The sequence below is a fragment of the Panonychus citri genome, unplaced genomic scaffold (genome assembly GCF_014898815.1).
Source record: "Panonychus citri isolate SS breed McGregor unplaced genomic scaffold, ASM1489881v1 Contig00117, whole genome shotgun sequence".
In the NCBI taxonomy this organism is placed as follows: domain Eukaryota; kingdom Metazoa; phylum Arthropoda; class Arachnida; order Trombidiformes; family Tetranychidae; genus Panonychus; species Panonychus citri.
This window is the reverse complement of record NW_026515522.1, coordinates 271,861-281,837: the sequence shown is the minus strand read 5'-3', so window position 1 is coordinate 281,837 and position 9,977 is coordinate 271,861. Positions and strand designations below refer to the sequence as shown.

Sequence of the window (9,977 nt, the reverse complement as noted above, 5' to 3'; positions counted from 1 at the left end):
AGAAGACCAGAAAATGATGATGATGATGATGATGATGATAGGAAAGAAAAAGAAATGGGATGATCTATGGAAGAGAGGGTGGGGTGAGTGGAATAAAAAAAACGAATAAAATTCTCATCGTTTGCACTTAGAATGCTTAATGAAATTGGGAAGAGAAGGAATCGAAAAATTTGGAATGCAAATCATTTATACGATATCATTCATTCAATTTCATCATTGATTCATGACACACCGAGAGAGAAGTAGGAAGAGAGAGAGAGAGGGTCACATGAAGTGATGAAAGTTGAAAAAAGCCGGTAGATTGATTATGTGATCTCCAATTGATACAAGAGGAGGTGGTGGAGTAGGAAGAGGAGGAGAGATGATTACTTTGCTGACCAACTTGAAGTGGGAGTGATTTTTGGAGTTACCAATGAAAACTAATTTCCATGACAATATAATCAAATCTGATCGATTGGATTAATAAGATAAAATAATAAGATGAATTTTCAAAATTAATCCATTATCACTTCTTATGTAATATTCATGCATGGTGATGGTCAATTTTCATGGATCAATCAATATTTGTCCAAAGATCAGCTTCAAAGTGAAGTTATAACAATGAATAGAAAATGTTAATTGAAACTTGTATCGATACTTTAAAATGTCCAATTCATTTGGTAAATTGTTTCTATTAATTGTTGTGATAACCTTTTCATGGGAATTGAATTCCTTTGAGTTTTACTTGATTAGATGAGAGTCTATTTGAGCTTATTATTGGACAGAATAAGTGAAAATGAAAATTCTCTGGACATTTGAATGAACGATAATTGACAAAACCACCAGAGTATTTTCATCTAATTTTTATTTCTCCTTTTTATCATTCATTTGTATCTCTTTTTTTCTATGTGTCTCCAGTTACTTTTATTCTGAATACATTTGAATATCTATCAACTCACTAGAACTTTTTCTTTTTCTCTTTCTCTCTCTATTTTGTTCAGTAACAGATCAGAATTTAATCGATTGTCAATGGGTTGAGAAAAACAAATTTTCTGCTGGACTTGTCTGGATAATGGTTATTTGAGTATCTTCTTTATCTTCCTAATCTTTATCCTCTTTCTAACACATTTTATTCCTTTTCCATCTAAACTAAATTTTCTAATAGAACTTTTTTTTTCTTCTCCAATTTTCTTTCTGTGCATAATCATTCTTCTTCTTCTTTACTATCATCATAGGCATCTTGTTTCTCTCTCTCTCTCTCTCTCTCTCTCTCTCTCTCTCTCTCTCTCTCTCTCTCTCTCTCTCTCTCCCTTTTATCTCTATTTTCTTTTACTCTCTTGTCTTGAACAAGAAGAATTTAGATGATAATAGAAAAAAAAGCTTCTCACTATTGATAAAATATCTTCCAAGATCATCACTCAACATTCAACGATAAACAGAATCAATAGAATTTTAAATTATCGAACTATTAATGTTATCAGAAAATTATCGATCTTATTCATTTTCGATGCATTTCAATTTTCTTAACTAAACTTTTTTTCAGAACTTTTCTTCCTCGATAGTTTTGTACAAACTCAAGTGGCAAGAAGATAGATCTCTTTATCCATGGTGTTTGCAATGATAATTTAAAATCTATTCTAATATGGATTTCAAATTGATCAGAATGAACTTTTCTCTCTCTCTCTTTCATGTTATTGTGATTTGATTGATATGGGATAGGAATTAAATAATCTACAATCAGAAAATAAGTAAATAACAAGGACTAGGAATCAAAGAGTTGAATGAAATAAATTAAATGAAAAGAAATCATTCATTCTGTTTCTCTGATAAAATAACGAATACAGTTAAACGGACAGTTTAACCTATTAATAGAAATTGAAACTAATCAACTGTCATACTGACGAAGAAGCAGTTCCGAAGTCAATATACACTCTCAAAAATTTTGATGGAAACATTGAACTTTACTTTTATACAGCCAAACGAAATGAGTTTGAAGGTAATTTTTTTATCATTCGTGCAGCAAAGGTGATAACGACAGTTAGATAATCAAGACATTCAAATTTACGTTCAAACACGTTTACGTACATTCAAATTGATAAGATTTTCTTATCGCTTTCGATGCGCAAATGATATAAAATTACCCTCATACTCATTTCATTTGGCTGTATTTTGTTAATGTGTAAGGGAAGGTAAGCTGCTCTCACCCCTAAGTTCACATCATCATCAACAACCAACAAAATCAAAGGTTGATTAAATGTCACCTTAATCAAAAGGGTATAAAATACAAGCTTGTTTAAGACAAGACAGTCAGTTATGTGAACCAGTTGATTTTCATTGTTGTTAAACTAAATCTCTTCAATTAATATAATATATTTATACTTTAAGCTACTTTGTTCTTATTGTGTATTGCTCTACATTAAATTTAATCTTCATTAATTAATCGTTAATTGCTCATTTGTGTTGTGATTTGAGATTGGCCCCACTTTAAAGATTTCGGTAATTGAGTGTTCCTACCAATTCACACTCTTACAAATGGAAAAACCTACAAGTCAAAGGGCGAATAGAAAAGGAGATATACAAATAGAGAGTTTAAGATCACCTCGAACTTTGGTAAGCTCTGAAGAATAAGGAAATGTTTTCCATTAGAAAAGATAAAGAAGAACGTATGAATGAGATAGAAAGTGTGATTCGAAATATTATTGCTGAATGGAAGAGGAAAAAGCTAAATGGGTCGAGATGAGTCCGAGCGTAACAAAAGATGAAGACAAGAAGATGAAAGTTCATTGAGGTAAGAAAACAGATTATCCATGTATATTATTTCAACTAATCTATTATAACAATAATAATATCTACTGATAACTTATAGAATTGGTTTCGTTTGAGAGCTGATGAGGATAAAGAAACTGGAAGATAATGTTAATAGATGAAAATGTATCGTAAGTAATTAAAAGTAAATTGTATTCTCTTGTGGGTGGAAGATAAAAGATAAGGTATGGGTAGAGGAAGATTGAGTGAAATGTTAGCTAGATAAATTCTGCAAGTGATTCATTTTCCTATTGAGCCATTAATTGCCTTACGAAAATTGAGACATCTTTTCAATGATTCAGGAAAAACAGGTGATTCAATAAACACTTAAATGTATATCTGGTCAAATTCTGAGTTGAAAGCATTTTGATTACGACAATGTTAATTTCGTTCATCAAGTTTATCACCATATTAGCTTGGAGAAAATGAAATATTATCAAATTATCAAGATAAAGTTTTTTTTTCTTATGTAAAAAAAATGAAATGAGTTGTGATGTGTAATTTTTTTCCTCATAAAATATTTTGGCTCTTTGGTTGATTCATATGTTTTACTGTTCATCTCGTTATTAAAGGTGATCTCTGAATACGTTATGAGTTTATATCCATTGATTTAATCAGCTTTCAACCTCCACCCTGGGTTAGGATACCAGATAATGTTGGTAAACCGGTCAATGATGAATTACTATTCATCAATCTCGATAAGTACCATGGATAAAATAAAAGTTTGGGTGAAAATTGAAACCATTGAAAACTGGACTGATTTCAATCTGATCATCAATCAGTGACTTTTCAAGATGAAAAGAAAGAAAGAGAGAAGAAGAGAGAGAGAGAGGACGAGAAAGTTCCAATTCACATGATTGTGAAATAACTATCAGAATTTTTGGTAACTCACCGAGAAGAAAAAGTTTTTTATTTTTCTCTTTCAATATTCTATTGATGATATTGCAAATTTTTCTTGTTTTTTTTTCACTTTTATTGTATATAAAAGTTCAGTAAAATATTATTGTTCCAATCATGCTTATCATTCCCATCATGATGATGAAGGATAAGTTAAACTTTTTCATTATTATTTTCCATTCATCTGAGCTTCAGTTTCAATTTTTTCTTTCCTTACCATGATGATGATGATGTTTCATTGTTTATCTAACCTTCAAAATAAAACCAATAGCCAATGGCTATTTTCATTTCTGAGAAAACAATAATGATTATGATGCTAACAAACTATCAGTTAAATCAGGGGAAATTTTCATCCTCAACTAATCAGATAACTTTTTGAAAACTCAAGACTTGCAAGACAAAAATGATGAGGAGTAGAAGAAAACTTTTTCCCTGATCCTAATAATATTTGTATTAATATTATCGGAATTGGAATTAACTTTATGATCATCAACAAATCAAACAAAAGAAAAGCGGATCGGAAAATCTAAATATAAGAAATGTGAATCGCTTCAATAACGAACTTGATAAAAGAATAATTTGATTCTATTGGTAAAAGTAAATTGTGATTGAATCAACTTTTCTCAAAACTCATTCGATAACTATCACGATCATCCTAATAATCTAATGATAAGCAGTGTGAGATTTAACAATTACTAACGATTGATAAATAGTAAATACAATTATCCACAAGTATTATATATATTTCCCTAGAAATATAATGATGATAAATTGCAATCAGTGTAATCATTTTCAATGAATCTCACTGTCCGAGATTAGATTGAATCTATGATGATAAGGAGAGAGAAATTCTGTCAAATGAAATAATTCTGATGAAACTGATAAAGCTAATGATGATATTGATGTTCTTGATGTTCTTGATGATGCTCATGATAATAATAATGAGGAAACATGATGATAACAGGGAGAAAAAAACTACAATCTAATGATACGATATTTGCTTTAATAGCTCTTATGAGAGTCGTAACTTTTTTGTTGTTGTTTCGAGAGAGAAAGAGTGAGAGAGAGAGAAGGAAAAAAATATAGCATTTCCATCATTTCGATCTCATTTGATTGGATGATATTGAATTCAGTTGTTGAGTAACCTAACGATTATATTATTCTTAAAGTATCGATGCTCAAGTAAAAGTGTATCGAAAGTAAATTATCTCAATTGTTGAATGTTCACTAGTTTGACCAATTCAGTTACTTGGAGATTGAAATGAGTCAATTTATTTTTTTCTTAATTTTTTCTCATTTTCTCATTTTCTCATTGATTTTGATTGAAGGGCTCACATGTATTTGCTCAGCATACCCAGTAAAAAAAAGTTCCTAGAAAGAATTGAATCACTTTTTCATTAGGAAACAATCATGAAGAACGATAAAAAAAATTTCGTCACAAGCGAAATTTACTCAAAGTTTAATGTCAGTCTCTCTCCCATATTGTAGTTTCAATCGATTCTGACAATACTCAGAACAGCATCATTTCATTATATTAGTTTATCAGATGAGGAAAAAACCACTTTAGCTTGTTTATGCTTTTTTCTGAAGAAAAGTTCTGATAGTCTTTTCATCACCTCCATGAGTTTATATCATGAAAAGAGATCACATTGTTTAGTGTTTTCTCCTTTGTTTACTTTTGAGGGAATCAAGGGAGAATCGAGCATCCTTAAGAACTTTATTCTGTAATAAGTTAGAAATTTTGATATTATTTACTTTTCGATGCTCATCATTTACAGAATAGCATCAGAAACGTTAACATTATGTATTCAATTCATGGAATCAAGAGAGTAAGAATGAAATTCTGTTTGTAAAAAGTTTTCTCTGCTCAGCTAAAGTTGAATTTTACTCATGAGATGAATTCTGTGAGAATTGAGCCATTTTCTTGACTAGAATTGTCTGATTAACGAAAAAGATGCAAACAAGATGTAGATGACAATTTAAAGTGGACATTTCAAAAGAAGAAGAAAAAGAAAGTGAGAGAGAAAGAGAGAATTCCATCTTTTTTTCTCTTCATCATTTTCTCATCATCGTTTTTTTTATTGTCACCGAAAGTGTGAATATGTGTGTTAATCTAATCTCAAATTCTGCTGGGGGTTTTGATGATGTAATAGAAAAACTTGAAATAGGAAATTCTATCACTTTTCTCATCTTATTTTCTTTCATCTTTATGTGTCATCGTCAGAATATTATTACAGGTATTCTGATGAGATTTGTTGTTGACACTCTCAGGTAATCTACAAACATGCAACTTTATCAACATCAATTCTCATCTCATCACATCCTCATAACCATCACCATCATAGCAACAATGCTGGTAACTTTTTTGTTCCTTCTCCCACTCAATCACTTTTCCCTTGCCCTTCAATACCTTTGTAATACTTTTCGCTCAGTGATGGTCTTCCCTTTACCTCATTAATGATACTGGACATTATCTGTTCGTATGTGTGGTGACTGACCAACTTAGCATTTTTTTTTTCTATCATCATTCCCTCGAGTGAATTCAGGTTGTCTTTTTTTTGGCGAATTTTTCTTATTCTCCTCGTTTGATAATTCACTAAATTTCTATCAAGTTTTTTTCTCTCTCTCTTCTCATTTTTGATTATTCTTTTTGGTCTCTTTTTTTACTCTGTTCAATGTTCTGTTTTTGATGCACCTCCATCACCTTTTGTTTGCACTTTGATTGATGGAAGTTCATCTTGATTGGATGTTAATCTATCGAATGGACAACAATCAAAATTGGACTTGGTTTCTCATCAGAATTTGGCTCATCACCATGAAGAAAATAATGTTGAGCTATTGTCAACAAAAATAATAGTTAAAGATAAACACTGGTCAAAGAAAATGAAGAAAGAAAGAGAGAGAGAGAAAAAAGTTCATTGATGATTCAAATTCCCAAAGGACATGATTTTCATCATCAACATTGAAAGGAAAATCACCCAATCAGTAATCATGATTTAATCGTAAAAGGTCAAATAATCAACCATCAAGAATAAAAACAATCAAATTTCATATGAATTCATCAACATTATACATTCATGATCATTCTGTAAATTGCATACAACAAGAAAGTGATATATTTGAATGAATAAAATTCAGCTCCTTTGAAAGGTGAACACCTTCAATACAGTGGAAATAAAAAACACTCACAAATTATTCAATTGTTATGCAAATATTATTACTACAATCATATCATGTTAATGATCATCATAATCAGAATCACCTAATAAAACCTTTTCTCACAGATCAGTTTTTCTTTTTTCCGTATTTTGAGATTGAACAATTTTCCATTACGAGTTTAGAGAAAAACTGAAAGAATCAGAAAACAAAATAAACTTTCCTCCTCTGCTCATCTTTTTACCTTGATTTCATTCATCGATATCGAGTTAGAATCATCCAGAAAGACCTTGATTCTTGAGTAGTATTATATCAATAATATTATCTGAATATTATCAAGCCATAAATACTTGTACATGGAAATGAAAATATAAAACACTTGAGGTTGAATTTGGAATCCAATGCAAATGGATTGTAATCTGTTCATCAAACATTTTAACATGAATTGCTAAACTTTTAGCATCCACTGGAAATTGCGATGACTTTGCATATGCTTATATTATGATCAATACATCAGCAATCAGAATGAAGATTTCATTGTAGTGACATTGAATTTCTCATGATTTTCATGGTGAATATTTCAAGTAAATCTTCACTAAATATCAGATATATTATACTAAATACCATGAGATTCATCTGACTAACTTATTATTATTATTCTGCTTGAATTTGGAAGATTCTGGTGGAAGAAAAAGTTCATTAGATGAAAATTTCTACACTCAGATCAGCTACTTTATCAACTAAAATGAACAGGGTGAATCTAAATTACAGATTCAATGAAAATGTCAAATATCATTATGGTTATATGAATTTTATCTCTTCAACTATACCATGTATTTTGCATATTATCAGATATTTTTTTGGAACCTCAATCATGTTCATAATGAAGTAAAACTTTAACTCTATGAGCACATGAGATGAGTTTTTGTTTTTGGAAACATTCACATGGAGGCAAAAATTATGCAACAACAAGATAGTAGAAGATGATGATAAATAACTCATTTTCTAACTTTTTCATATATTCTGACATTAAATTATTCCTTTGCCTGTGTAAATAATCAGAATAACTGTCAATCAATGGTATACATCCATTTTAGGAGACCTTATAATAAACTTTATTCTGATATTCATACTTTTATTTTGTCATCATCTTCACCTTGATGTTTTCTTCATCGATAGCATCACATTCAAATGCAATCCTTGAAGGAAAATATCAATTGTTTACAATTAACTCAAGTCAGTGAGTGGGAGAAGCGAGAGAAAGAGAGAGGGAGACTTTAATTGTTAGCATTCAGATCCATGAAAAATTTGCATCTCTCTCTCTCTCTCTGACTCTTTCATGGCAAGTAAAATTGTTAATTAACTTGCTAGTTAATTTAAATTCAAGTTCATGATTTAATCTTTCATCATGTTGATGAATATTATACCAAACAATGATTGTGCAAACATTTCAACTTGATCAGCTTGGTGAATGTGACAACTAACTGTTTACACACACTCATGAATTCATCATGATCCCTTGGATTAAATTTGAAACTTGTAACAAAATGAGAGACTCTACTCAATTACAACATTGTTATCACTTACTGGATATAATAACTTATTGAATTGATAATCCAACTCCAGTATTGATAATTAAAATTCATTTAATCGGATTTTTTGTATTGATGTACAATAATTGTTAAAATCACAGCATAGATTGCGTAAATTTGGCAACTTGCTCTTGCTATTTTTGCCTTGGTCAGCAAGGATGACCATTGGTCACTCTTAATGAGATAATAATGCAGTAAAAGATCAACAATGATGCAGCATCTTTAGTTTTTAGACTATCCTTTAACTCTGATAACCTCAGAATTGTAATGTAATCTAAATCTTTTTATTTTCTCATTAAGATTTGGTTTACTTTTCTCAGAACTTCTTGGAACTCTGAATTCATGGTGTGAGTGCTTCGTCTTTCACTTTGAGAAGATTATCTCTTCTCTCTCTACTAATATTTCTTCACAACAACAAGGCATTAATTTCAAATTAATCTTATCTTAAGTTACCAGTGATTTTCAATCCATCATTAAGACAAAAGGATGATTAATGTGATTGATTGTCAATTATGAGATAGTGGGTGCAAACAGAAAAAAAAACGTCACCAGAATTTGATACAATTGTGATCATGATTTCCTGCAATCAAATGTTAATTATCAAAGATTGAAAATAGTTAAATAGATTTGAAGATAATAACTGGAAGATTTTGATGATGATGCAAAAAATAAAAGATGATAATGATTCTAAAGAGATAGAGAAATGCTAAACGAAAAGACAATAAGATTAGAGTGAGAGAATAAAAAGAGATCAAGATTATCATAGAAAGAAAATGCTGATTGGGATTGGTAAAGCATCTAATCTGTTGAGAGTTTTATCGACAGATGATGATGAAGGAGAAGGGAAGCAAAAATTTGGAACAAGAATAATGGATGATACATCTAACTGGCGGTTCTTATGAAATTGCTTCTTGAAAGATGAACGACGAATCCACGATTGGCCTTTATCCTTACTCATCTTTGGATAAAAAAATTTTTTCTTTTCCTTTTCTTTTTTCCCTTCTTTTTCAGTGTCTATGTGTTTACCTCTATTCTGATGCTATTCCACTGATGATCATCTTCAATCATCATTCCCTATTAGATATTCACACAGGTTCCAAAAGCATCTTGAATATATTGAACTCTTGTAATGATGATCATAATAATATATCTTATACGAAACACACACACAAGCCGGTTGATATAAGTGCTTTTATCGAATCAATCAATCCATGATTTTTTTCCTTCTCTTTCGTTCCCATCATCTCTCTCTCTCTCACTCACTCTCTCACCGACTCTCCTCAACTTTCTCTCTAAGAATCTAATAGCATTCCCAAGATTTTATCCCCATAATTCACCAACATGACTATACTTTATCTCTCATCTTCATCTTTTTTCATCTCTCTTTTTTCCTTTATTCGTTTTTTTATTGCAAAAAAGCAACTCTCTCTCTCTCTCTTTCTCTCCTTCTCTCTTTCTTACTTTCTCTCTTACTAATGAGCTGAAATCATCTTAAGCCCATTCATCAAACTCACCAATTCCTTCATCTTCTCTTTCTTTCTGACTTTT

The 9,977-nt window shown here is 30.5% G+C and overlaps 1 long non-coding RNA gene across 1 annotated transcript; it reads left to right on the top strand.

Moving 5' to 3' along the window:
• Positions 1-2,283: 2,283 nt before the first annotated feature.
• Positions 2,284-3,980, top strand: LOC128390273 (uncharacterized). The gene is made up of 3 exons (XR_008325591.1): positions 2,284-2,767; positions 2,846-2,915; positions 3,357-3,980. It is a non-coding gene; the product is annotated as an uncharacterized LOC128390273 (long non-coding RNA).
• Positions 3,981-9,977: the final 5,997 nt, after the last annotated feature.